Source organism: Aquarana catesbeiana, linkage group LG02 (assembly GCF_042186555.1).
Source record: "Aquarana catesbeiana isolate 2022-GZ linkage group LG02, ASM4218655v1, whole genome shotgun sequence".
Lineage (NCBI taxonomy): Eukaryota > Metazoa > Chordata > Amphibia > Anura > Ranidae > Aquarana > Aquarana catesbeiana.
In genome coordinates, this window is record NC_133325.1 from 562,536,534 (window position 1) to 562,550,134 (window position 13,601).

Genomic DNA, 13,601 nt, shown 5'->3' on the forward strand with positions numbered 1-13,601 from the left:
CAGAGCTGCACTAGCGGGCACATGCTGCACTGGCAGACACAAGCTGCACTGGGGACACATAGCTGCATTGGGGACACATTGCTGCAATGGGGACACAAGCTGCAATAGGGACACATGGCTGCAATTGGGACACATGGCTGCATTGGGGACACATGACTACACTGGCGGGCACAAGCTGCACTGGCGGTCACAGGATGCATTGGTGACACAGGCTGCATTGGCGGACACAGGTTGCAATGGCGGGCACAGGTTGCATTGGTGACACAGGCTGCTCTGGTGACACATAGCTCCATTGGGGACACATAGCTGCAATGGGGACACAGGCTGCAATGGGGACACATGGCTGCATTGGGGACACATAGCTGCATTGGGGACACATAGCTGCAATGGGGACACATGGTTGCATTGGGGAGACATGACTGCATTGGGGCACATGACTGCACTGGTGGGCACAGGATGCATTGGTGGACACAGGTTGCACTGGCGGGCACAGGTTGCATTGGTGACACAGGCTGTACTGGCAGACACAGGCTGCATTGGTGACACAGGCTGCATTGGTGACACAGGTTGCATTGGTGACAAAGGCTGCACTGGTGACACATAGCTGCAATGGGGACACATAGCTGGAATGGGGACACAGGCTGCAATGGGGACACAGGCTGCATTGGGGACACAGATAAAGTTGTTACTATCTTATTTTATAACGTAATTCTGCATAAAACATTTAAGTGTCATTTCATGAGATAATTTATGAGGGCGTGATTAGGGGTGGGATTAGGGGTGGGGCATGGTAGGGGTTGGGCGGGGCAACTGGTGGAGAGTAACCCTTGAGGCCTGGCTTGTAGCTCAGGACTTGAAATTTTGAGCCCTGATCATTCAGATGTCACAAAGTTCACTATCACATTGTGCCAGTGCTCAATGGCGTCTCCAGGGTGGGGCCTGAGGGGCCACGTCCCCCTCCAATTTTACTGTGTGCCCCCCAAGTTAAGTACGGTACTGTCGGTTTGTATAACCAAAACAATGCACGCTGCGGCTGTCCGAGTTTCCGCCCGCCGAATCACGACTCACTATTGACTTTCAGTCTGTCAGGTGACGTCACATGAGGCTGCCGCCGCTGTTGCTTATGGGAGTTGTAGTCCGCGAGGGCAGCTGCGTGCTCCAGCTCCCTGCTCCCGGGGGGGTGGAGTCAGTCACTCTGAGGAGAGCAACGCAGCCAGCCTACCACGTGCTACAGCTCCCATTGCCGCCGCGGTTGGATATTTTGCCTGCCTCTGCCACAGGAAACGGTAGGTGAATCAAGAAATAAAGGAGTTGTTTTACTGGGCAAATAGTGTGGCAGTGGCAAGAGTGGGTAAATTACAAAAAAAAACCCTCCAGGATCCCTGACTATTAGTGTGCTTTTCTCCTGCAAACAACTTCCTGGTCACAGCAGCCTCCTTCCCAATCCCCACTATTGCTTTATTACTTTGATAGGATGCTCCTTACATTTTTGCAATCCGACTGTACTGGTTTTATACAATCTGTATCAAACATGCCCTATATAGATCTATAGTTGTTAGTAGGTCTAAAGTAGATGTGTGCTCAGATTATAATTTGTATGGTTATTCTGGACCTGGGGCACTGTTTTTTTTTCTTTTTTTTTATATTTCACAGGTCCTAGGGTACTCATTTTGTATTACCTTTGCCAGCTCCTTTTTTAACCACTTGCTTACCAGGCCAATTCTGACATTTCTCTCCTACATGTAAAAATCATAATTTTTTTGCTAGAAAATTACATAGAACCCCCAAACATTATATATGTTTATTCAGCAAAGACCCTAGAGAATACAATGGCGGTTGTTGCAACTTTTTATCTCACACAGTATTTGCGCAGGAATTTTTCGAACGCGTTTTTTTTTTTGGGGAAAAAAAGAGTTTTGTGTTTTAGAAAAAAACAAAACAGTAAAGTTAGCCCAATGTTTTTGCATATTGTGAAAGATGAAGTTACGCCGAGTAAATAGATACCTAACATGTCACGCTTCAAAATTGCACACGCTCGTGGAATGGCGCCAATGTTCGGTACTTAAAAATCCCCATAGGCAACGATTGAAATTTTTTTACTGGTTACATGTTTTGAGTTACAGAGGAGGTCTAGGGACAAAATGATTGCTCTCACTCCAACGTTCGCGGCAATACCTCACATGTATGGTTTGAACACCGTTTTCATATGTGGGCGGGACTTATGTATGCGTTCGCTTCTGCGTGCAAGCACACAGGGACAGCGGTGCTTTAAAATTTTTTTTTTTTTTATTGTTAATTATATTTTCTTTTTTTAATTATTTTATTATTTTTATTATTATTATTATTAATTATATTTTATTCTTTTTTTTAATATATTGTTAATTATATTTTCTTGTTTTATTTTGACACTTTTTTGATAAAAAAAAAAATGTGATCACTTTTATTCCTATTACAAGGAATGTAAACATCCCTTGTAATAGGAATATGACATGACAGGTCCTCTTAATAGTGAGATATGGGGTCAATAAGATGCCATATCTCACCACTAGGCTGGGAAGCCTGAAATAAAAAAAAATAAATAAAACGATCACCGCTTCCCAGCCGAAGCGGCACCGTTTTTTTGAATGGAGAGGCCGGGCGTGACATCATAACATCGCGCCCGGCCTCCGACGATCATAGAGACTACGGCGACCATCTGGTCCGCCGGAAATCTCTATGATCTACATCCGGCGCCGGTGGATCCGCTCTCCGATCGTAACGGTGAGCCGTAACAAGCACCGGAGGGTGGTGGGAGGGGGGGACGTACCCTCTCGAACGATCAATCGGCGGAACGGCCGCTATGATCATTCCTATGGTGTAGAGATTCGCCGGCTGAAACCGGCAATATCTGAATGATGTCTGTAACTACAGGCATTATTCAGATATACCCGCTCAAAGCCCAGGACGTTATATGACGGTGGGCGGGCGGGAAGTGGTTAAACACTGATTTTGTTGGTAGTACCAATAAATATAGCCTTATTGATAATTTGCATTTTTATTTTCGTGTGTGATTGTGTAGACAGGACCCCAGTGCACTGTATTGCCAGGGGGCCTATAATGCTCTTAAAATGGCACTGGAGTGCAGATCTAAGTGCACTCCTGTGACCTACAAACGTATGGCCAAAATAGCTTTGGCTATACTTCTCCTGTAATTTAGGTAATGCTTCATGATCTGTGCAGACTTCTAGTTGCTCGGGATCCGGTGCGTGTGCCCGGCGGCCGCGATGTCCGCCGGGCAACCGCGATTGCCTGTTAACCAGGCCGGACCGTGGATCTGTGTGTGTAAACACACAGATCCACGTCCTGTCAGTTGAGAGGAGACCGATCTGTGTTCCCAGTACAGCGGAACACTGATCGGTCTCCTCCCCTTGTACGTCCCCGCCCCCTACAGTTAGAAGCATTCCCTAGGAAACACATTTAACCCTTTGTGTCCCCCTAGTGGTTAACCCCTTCACTGCCTGTCACATTTACACAGTAATCAATGCAATTTTATAGCATTGATCGCTGTATAAATGTGAATGGTCCCAAAAATGTGTCAAAAGTGTCCGATGTGTCCTCCATAATGTCGCAGTCACGAAAAAAAATCGCGTTTGCTGCTATTACTAGTAAAAAAATTAAATAAATAATTTTTTTTTAAAAAGCCATAAATCTATCCCGTATTTTGTAGACGTTATAACTTTTGCGCAAACCAATCAATATACGCTTATTGCGATTTTTTTTTTTTTTTTTTTTTTTTTTTTTACCAAAAATATGTAGAAGAGTACGTATTGGCCGAAACTGAGGAAAAAATGTGTTTTTTTTTTTTTAAAAATTGGGATATTTATTATAGCAAAAAGTAAAAAATATTGTGTTTTTGCAAAATTGTCGCTCTTCTTTTGTTTATAGCGCAAAAAATAAAAACCACAGAGGTGATCAAATACCACCAAAAGAAAGCTCTATTTGTGGGGAAAAAAAGGACGTCAGTTTTGTCTGGGTACAACGTCGCACGACCGCGCAATTGTCGTTTAAAATGTGACAGCGCTGAAAACTAAAAATTGGTCTGGGAAGGAAGGGGGTGAAAATGCCCTGTATTGAACCGGTCCAAAACAGGGTCCTCCTAGACAGCCTGTCCATTGTTACAGCCTGCAGCCACAAGAGGGTGTGATTCTGCTGAACTTTCCAGTAAGTATTGATCCTACAAGTGTGTTTTATCTTGGAATGCAGAGTTTCCTGCTACTTCAAGAGCTCAGGGGGGGTGCTGGTGATGATAGAGAGACGCTATAGCTGCTTTTCTTATTTCTTTTTAATTGTAGTAGCCCCACAACATAGTAAAGTTTTTACTAGGCAGATTTCATTGTTTTCTTTGAGCATTACTTTACATATATTGTGGTGTTAATTGTATAAGATTTAACAACTTTATACATTGTTTTGTAACATATAGCATTTTTGAGTGCAGTGGTAACAGTCATATAAGGCTTTTCATATATATATATATATATATATATATATATATATATATATATATATATATATATATATATATATATATATATATATATATTTATTAAAATATATATATATATATGTGTGTGTGTATGCGGATGCTTAAAGCCCCTCTCTCCCTTCTGAAAACTGGAGAATGCAAAAATCTTGTATAGCTTTGCAAAGAAACTAATCAGCTTTCAGGTTTTTTTTTTTTTTTTGTCAAAGTTTAATTAAAGCGGTTGTATACCCGCTGAAATTTTTTTTTTTTACCCCTGTAAAGCAAAAGCAATAATGAGCTAGTATGCACCGCTGTGAGTGGCTGGAGCCGCGATGTCATCACTCCCGCGCCTCTTCTCCCGGTGTCCGGTTCTTCTCCCGCTCTCCGGTTCTTCTGCTGGGCTCCTCCGCTATCTCCTGCTCTTTTGCCGCTCTCTTGCTAGCGTTGGCCCAGTCTTCTCCATCGTCTTGTTCCCTCTTCTCTTCTTCCAATGTTGACACAACGCTCTCTCCCGCTGTAATGCCATGTGCGTGGTGCGCAACAGCTTATATAGGCATGGGGCATGGTCACCGGGTGATGTCATCTGGTGACCCCGCCCCTTATGTCATCACCTCCCGGGGCATGATGGGGCGGTGAGGGGGCCGGGATCTGGGGGCCCCTTTATTAAAGGGGGCTCCCGGATTCCGATAAGCCCCCCGCCCACAGACCCCGACAACCAACGTCCAGGGTTGTCGGGAAGAGACCTCATCAACATGGGGACAAGGTGCTTTGGGGTGGCGGGGCTGCAGGGCGCCCCCCTTCCCCAAAGCACCCACCTCCCATGTTGAGGGCATGCAGCCTGGTATGGTTCAGGAGGGGGGGTGCTCGCTCGTCCCCACCCCCTTTCCTGACCGGCCGGGCTGCATGCTCGGATAAGTGTCTGGTATGGATTTTGGGGGGGACCCCCACGACGTTTTTGCGGCGTAGGGGGTTCCCCTTAAAACCCATGCCAGACCTAAGGGCCTAGTATGCTCTTGGAGGGGAACCCATGCCGTTTTTTTATCTAAAATTTGGCGTGGAGTTCCCCTCATGATTCATACCAAACACATGTCAGTATTGCTTGTTGCTCATTGGGAAGGGAAAAAACACATTTTTCCTTTCTCGATGAGCGAGCCAGCTCGGCGCTGGCTCCCGTGACGGGCCTCCCAGGTGTCAATCTCGCTGATAACAGCGGCGAGATTGACACAATATCGCGGTCACTCTTCCTGGGTAAATTCTTTTCTTTTTCCTGTATAGTCGCTTCACTATAGATGAGGATCCGACTTGGAGGCGACTTCTATTGAATTCTAAGGGTACAGGTCGCCTAGAAGTCGTACAGGAACCTTTTCTGAATTGGAGCAACTTCAGTAGTGTACATTAAGACGAATCTCATTGACTATAATGTAATTCCCAATGTCAAACGACTTGGGGTGACTTGAGGGCTATCAAGTTGAAACCCAAGTCGCGGCAGTGTGAACTGACACTTAGTATGCAGCCAGAGCTACAATGGAATGGTTTAGATCAAAGCATATTCATGTGTTAGAATGGCCCAGTTAATGTCCAGACCTAAATCCAATTGGCAAGACTTGAAAATTGCTGTCCACAGACGCTTTCCATCCACTCTGATAGAGCTTGAGCTATTTTGAAAGAAGAATGGGCAAAGATTTCACTCTCTAGATGTGCAAAGCTGGTGGAGACATTCCCAAAAGGACTTGCAGCTGTGATTGCAGTGAAAGGTGGTTCTACAAAGTATTGACTCAGGGGGGCTGAATACAAATGCACACCATACTTTTCAGATATTTATTTGTAAAACATTTTGAAAACAATGTATCATTTTCTTTCCACTTCACAATTATGTGCCACTTTGTGTTGGTCTATTACATACAATCCCAATAAAATACATTTAGATTTTTGGTTGTAACATGACAAAATGTGGAAAATGTCAAGGGGTATGAATACTTTTTCAAGGCAATGTAAACTTGCATGGAGGGGTTCATAGACAAGGAAGCACATAAGGGTTGATTTACTAAAACTGCCAAATCTGGTGCAGCTCTGCATATAAACTAATCAGCTTCCAGGTTTTTTTCTCAAAGCTTAATTGAAGAAGCTGAAGTTAGAAACTGATTGACTACCATGCACAGCTGCACCACATTCTGTGCATTAGAGGTATCACAGCATTTAGGGATAAAGGACTAACAATTCAATAGTTTTAATTGAAGGGCTCGCAGCAATAAGTAGGTAGCTTCAATTTTGCTAAGTTTTAGCAAACTAAAAAAAGATTTATTTTTTTTTCAACTTGGGTTTGAAATGTTTTATACACTTGTTAATGTATTAACACATGATTCAACACTGTTAGAATATAAAATATATTTTCTATAAAACAAAGTGAATTTTTTATATTTTGGATCTGCCTCGTTCTTCTACCAACATAGACAGGCAGCTCCAACTGTTGAGGAACATGGGAACTAATGGTCAGAGCTGCCTTCCTTTTGCATTAATTTAAAGTGCAGATTTTTCTGAACAAGATAGGATATATAAATGAAAAAGTAAAATAATGGAGCTGCCTCCTTTTTGCTGCAAATAGTTTAATTATGAATAACATGGTGTTGAAGTATTTCTGAAAATGTGCTTTAGATTTGGGCTTAGTATTTCTTCCACTATCTATTTACAAAATATGCTACTAAATAAGAAACCATTACACTTTATAAGCAAATACATTTTTAAGCCCAAATATTTCATATTTCATAAGCCTGTGTTTTGACCATGGAGGGGCAAAACAATAATTTTGTTTTGAAAAAACTATAAAAAAAATTATTGCGCTACTGTCATAATATGCAAAAGCTGCTGACACTACAATTTAACAGAGTAATGTGCAGAGAATCAGAAAAATAAAAAAGTGCAGCGCTAAATATAAAACATAATGAATTTTCAGATCAAATATGTGAATGGAAATAATGTCATGTATGTAATAATAAAGTGCAAAGTGCAAAATTACAAGTGAAATGCTAAAAATAAATATAAACCAACCTATATACTCATTGAATATACATAAGAGGTAATGATTATAAAGAGGTACATTAATATACATAAGAGGTAAATGATACTATACATTGATTAATATAGTGCAATGTGCCAATATATAAATAAGTGCAAAACAAAATCCGAGTAGTGCAAAAGTCCACACAAAAGAACTGTATATACAGAGCAGCCACTGTGTGTCAAGACTGTCCAGATGCAAAAAGTTTGAAACGAAAACCGCTTAAGTAGAGATGAAGACTATCTGATGTCCACTTAGGGAGTCATCGGGACATGTGTATCCACCACCCAGGCGGGGGAGTAAACACGCTTACCGAACTATGTGGACCCCGCTGCCAGCGGCAAAGAGTCAACCATGCATAGAGATAAAAAACTACAGGATAATGGTCAAGGAAAAGGTCACTGAAGATCTGTCATCATAACTCTCCACTCTGTCCAGCCCCTCTATTAGATCTTGAACTCCACCATTCATAGAAAACAAAAGGTTTCCACAGAGTGTAGAACCATTTCTCACAAGCTTTATTGAAAAGGCAGAAAGCTTACATCAAGTCTGGAGTTACAGGCATATTAATAGAACATCTTCAAAATTGTGATCACATGGGTAATCCCAAAATGCACAATGACATGGAACAGGCACAATACAACTTGACGTGTTTCGTCTACACAGACATCATCTGGGGCAATTTTGTTTTACAGACCCCTCTCAGCAGCACATTTCCTCTTCTCCACTGCTCTTTTCAGCTGCCAAAAAAAAAAAAATACCTGCAATGCTTTACCTTACATTTTACAATCTTATCATACAATCTCACTATAATGTGCGTTAGATTTACCCAAAGCTTATACTATAAGGACATCAAAATTATCCAGTTTGTTATTGATTAGGCAGATCCTTGCATTACATATTTGTTGGTGGTTTTAATATTGTGCAATCAGATTGTAAGATATGAGGACAAGTATGGGGTTGCATGTGATTAATAACATGTGATAGAGTCGATGCTTTGTGATTGGTCCAGCACTGTCACACAGGGGTAGTGGAATAGCCATCTCTGTATCAACTTTGAATAGAGGTCCAACTTAAGCTTACTGTACATAGTGTGGCTTTCCTTTTTTCCTACAGCTAGAGTTATAGGATAGCAAAGGAAAGATAAGAATATACTGCTAGGATGCAGATCATTAGAATGGAACTAAAGTGTATCTGAGTACTACAAACTGAAAATACTATTCAATTCACTTGTATTATTTATAGCAAATGCCCCTATCCAATTACACTTTATTTGGTTGAGAAATCACTTTAAAAAACACACCCCTAGCATTTCTATCTGTTGCAAGCTTTAATAATGGCAGATGATTAGTGTAGTGTTTAGGCTGTATTCCCACATGGTGGCGCTTTGAATCACGGAACAGAATAGCTGTGATTCTGCCCGTGATTTCAAAATGCCCAGGTGAATGGCAGCTTAAAATGCGGTGCGGTTCTGCTGTAATTGTCGTGCGATAAATCACGCTGCAATCCGCATTGCGTGAAGCTTGTTGCCCAAAAAAAGTTCAGGAGCTTCTTTTAGGCGTCAAGCTTCATGCGATGCGGTTTGCCGCACGATTTATCGAGTGACAATCGAGGCAGGGTCGCACCGTGTTTTTAAGTGCCATTCAAATGAATGGAATCTGAAATGTGTGTTGTGCGATTTGTCATTCAGACCTGAGCTATTCTGCCCGCGATTCAAAATGCCCATGTGTGTATGCAGCCTTACTTCCTGGAATCCATCTGCCCTTAGCTCAGGCATGCAGCCAGAAGTGTGTGCTTAGCTGAGGAAATCCCTTCTCCCCTCTTCCAGATAAAATAAAATGTCAATGAAGACTCCTGGATAGGGATGAGCTTAGCGTTCGAGTCGAACCCATGTTCGACTCGAACATCGGCTGTTCGATCGTTCGTCGAATTGCGAACGTTATGGGCCGTTTGCGCCAAATTCGTGTGGCGCGTCACAGCCCATAATTCACTGCGGCATCGCAGTGCATTGCTGGCTGATGATTGGCCAAGCATGCACTATGACCCGCATGCTTGGCCAATCACAGCGCCGTCGGTACAGAGAGCTGTAATTGGCCAAAGCCAGGGTGGCTTTGGCCAATTATGGCTCCAGGGGGTTTAGAACACGTCGGTCCTGTGTAGTGTGTGTAGTGTGTAGTGTGTTTCGGCGTGCTTAGAGAGAGAGAGACAGTGTCATTTCATTTGAGTTAGCTAGATTAGGCAGGACAGTCAGTGAGTTAGCTGCACTTATAGTGTATTGTGTATATATATATGCATCCCAGGTGTTGCATGCATATATATATATATATATATATATATATATATATATATACACTGTATTCAGTTTAGCTAGATCCGTTCCTGTTATCTTCCTACTGACAGGCAGGCTTGTCTTGTTACAGTATTTACAGCTACCTGAAGAAAATTACTGGTGTTCTTTTGATCCTATTAGTACCACAGTCAGGCAGCTAGACTATTTACAGTTAGTGTAGTGCGTCCTCCTCACAGTGTTCAGCTAAAGCTACAAGTTAGGGTGTATATATATATATATATATATATATATATATATATATATATATATATATATATATATATATATATATATCCCAGCTTAGTGCAGCTACAGGCCATTAGTATGTCTGGAAGGCCAACAAGGAGAGGCAGACAGTCACAAGCCAATAAAAGAGGGCAAGCAGGCTCTGTGTCTAGGGGCAACAGTGCTGGTCGTGGAGACGGTGCACCCTCATCAGCACGTGGCCATGGGACACGCTTGGCCTTTTTTCGGCAGCTGGCCGTGTTGAGCCGCAACATGCGGAAGACTTGGTCGAGTGGATGACCAAGCCGTCCTCATCCTCCTCATCCTCTCTCACCCATGCTCAGGGTACTTTGTCTGGCAAAGCAGCGGCCTCTTCCCTTGACTCAATGTCATCAGTGACTCCTTCCCTAGCCCCACCATGTCCTCCTGAGGAGTCCCTCGAACTGTTTGACCACAGTGTTGGGTACATGCTCCAGGAGGATGCCCAGCATTTGGAAGGCTCTGATGATGATACTGAGCTAGATGAAGGCAGTAATGTGAGCACGGACAGAGGGGGTGCCCAAGAAGGACAGCAATCTGGCAGTCATGCTCCCCCTGCTGCAGCATACTGCCGAGTTTGCTCCAGTGATGAGGAGGGAGGGGATGATGAGGTCACTGACTCAACATGGGTGCCTGATAGGAGAGAGGAGGAGGAGAAGGAGGCAGCACATCACCAACGAGGCAGGATGCCCTCCAGGGGCCAGCCTAAGGGCAGCACACTGACTGCATCACACCCCATGTGCAGGGCGCTGCAGTCTGTTCGCGTTATTCAAAAAGTTCTTTGGTGTGGGCCTTTTTTGAGACGAGTGCATCAGATCGCACCACTGCTATTTGCAACATATGTCTCAAGCGTATCTCGCGTGGCCAAAACATCTCATCATCATAAAAATGAATCAGTCTTGGATCACCACCAGCTACCAAGCACCTGATGCTGATGTAACCGAATAATTTTTTTTGAAATCTCAGATCCCTTCAAAGACTGCCTATGCTGATGCTGAGTGACTATCCTGAGTAATTATCCTCTTCCTCCTCAATGATCACGCTGATAGCTTGTAAGAACATTTTTGGTTCTGGGCGCCACCACCAGTGCCTAAGGCCCAATTTTTCAGCCCCTGTTTAACAGGGACGTGTATAACAGGGGCGTGTAATTACAATTTTTGATGCAATACTTTGCAGCAGGGCTCGTTTTTGCGTTCCAACTAGAGTATCTGTGAGGGGTTGCAGTGTTGTGGCACCAGTGCCTAAGGCCAAATTTTTCAGCCCCTGTTTAACAGGGGCATGTAATTACAATTTTTGATGCAATACTTTGCAACAGGGCTCGTTCCTGCATTCCAACTAGAGTATCTGTGAGGGGTTGCAGTGTTGTGGCACCAGCACCAGTGCCTAAGGTCCAATTTTTCAGCCCCTGTTCAACAGGGGCATGTAATTACAATTCTTGATCTAATATTTCACAGCAGGGCCCGTTTCTGCACCCACGAAGAGCGAGTGAGGACTTACAGTGTTGTGGCACCAGCACCACCACCACCACCACCAAAGGCCCAATTTTTCTGCCCCTGTTCAACAGGGGCATGTAATTAAAATTCTTGATCTAATATTTCACAGCAGGGCCCTGTGAGGGCTTACAGTGTTGTGGCCACAACAACACCTAAGGCCCAAATTTCTGCTGAGTATATAGGGCAGGCCCCTACTTTCAAACATCCAACTTACAAACAACTCCTACTTGCAAACGGAAGGAGACAACAGGAAGTGAGATGAAATCTACCCCTAGGAAGGGAAATTCTCTCCTGTAAGAGTTAATATGGGAAAAACGTTTCTCCTTTCCACTGATGCTTTATCACCAATCCTTGTTTCACAAAAAACCCCAAATTTTCAAAAAACATTTGTCATTGGGACAAAAAATGAGGTGAAACCTTCTGAAGAGGAGCACAGACAGCAAAACAAATGTCACAGGGGTGATAACCCTTCCCTATGTTTTCCAAAAAGCTTAAAATAGATTTTTTGGCTGGAGCTAAACACGTTAAAAATGTACCAGTTCAAAATTACAAACAGATTCTACTTAACAACAAACCTACAGTCCCTGTCTTGTTTGCACCGCCTGTATACTGCTGTTCAGAGTATATAGGGCCTGGGGGCCCCGCGCCTTTCCTTTTTTTAATTTAGGTGCGGGGTTCCCCTTAATATCCATACAAGACCCAAAGGGCCTGGTAATGGACTGGGGTGTACCCATGCTGTTTGTCTCACTGGTTTTCATCCATATTGCCAGGACCCGCAAGCAGTTTTAAATGACTTTTTTTCCTTTAAAAATGACATTTTGTGCAGGGACTGTTCTAAGCACGGGAAACGTGCGCCACTTTATAGGCATACTATAGACACCCCCCAGGAACGATATTTAAAGGAATATTTCACTTTTTTTTTTTTTTAACTTTAAGCATCATTAAAATCACTGCTCCTGAAAAAATGGCCGTTTTTAAAAGTTTTTTTTGCATTGATACATGTCCCCTGGGGCAGGACCCGGGTCCCCAAACCCTTTTTAGGACAATACCATGCAAACTAGCCTTTAAAATGAGCACTTTTGATTTTGAACGTTCGAGTCCCATAGACGTCAATGGGGTTCTAACGTTCGGCTCATCCCTACTCCTGGAATGTGTGACATCATTTTGGCCTAGGCCAGAAACCAGGAAGCAACAAAAATGTAAAAAAGGTTAAAACAAGTAAATATAATATACATACCTATCTATTTATTAAGGCCAACAGCATAAGGTTTAGAAATATCTCATGTTGCTTGAGACAGTATAGTTCTGCCTAAAAGTGAACCTCTTGCTTTGCCCTGCAAGGCTCACTTTAATTAAAGACAAAAAAATATGAAGTGTATAAACATTGCAAGCACATACACACCCTGAAGAAATAACATTTGTAGGAATAAATAGAAAACAATGTATTTGAATTTAAAAGTTTGAGATGAAGTATATAGAGTAAAATAAAATCATTTAAAATTCTAAGGGTTAAGGGTGCTTAAAGTCGAACTTGACGCAAAAGGGGAAGTTCCACTTGTTTGCATCCCCCCCCCCCCCGCCACATTTTTCACTTTTTGGAGGGAGGGGGGAGCTGGTACCTGGTTTTGACAGCTACCCGCTCCCACTTCTGCTGTAGCGATCTCTGCGATCTTCAGCCCACCTCCTTCACTCCGCAGCCTTCTGGGACACATCACAGGTCCCTGAAGACAGTGGGACTAAAGTGCCACACAGCTTGTGCATGCGCAGTAGGAAACCAGCTGTGAAGCCTAAAGACTTCACTGTCAGTTTCCTATATCTAAGATGCCGGCGCCTGCACCCAAAGCCGATTGAAGAACCAGCTTGGGTAGGGACATCATTGGATCCCTGGACAAGTAAGTGTCCCTATATTAAAAGTCAGCACATACAATATTTGTAGCTGCTGATTTTTTATTTTTTTGG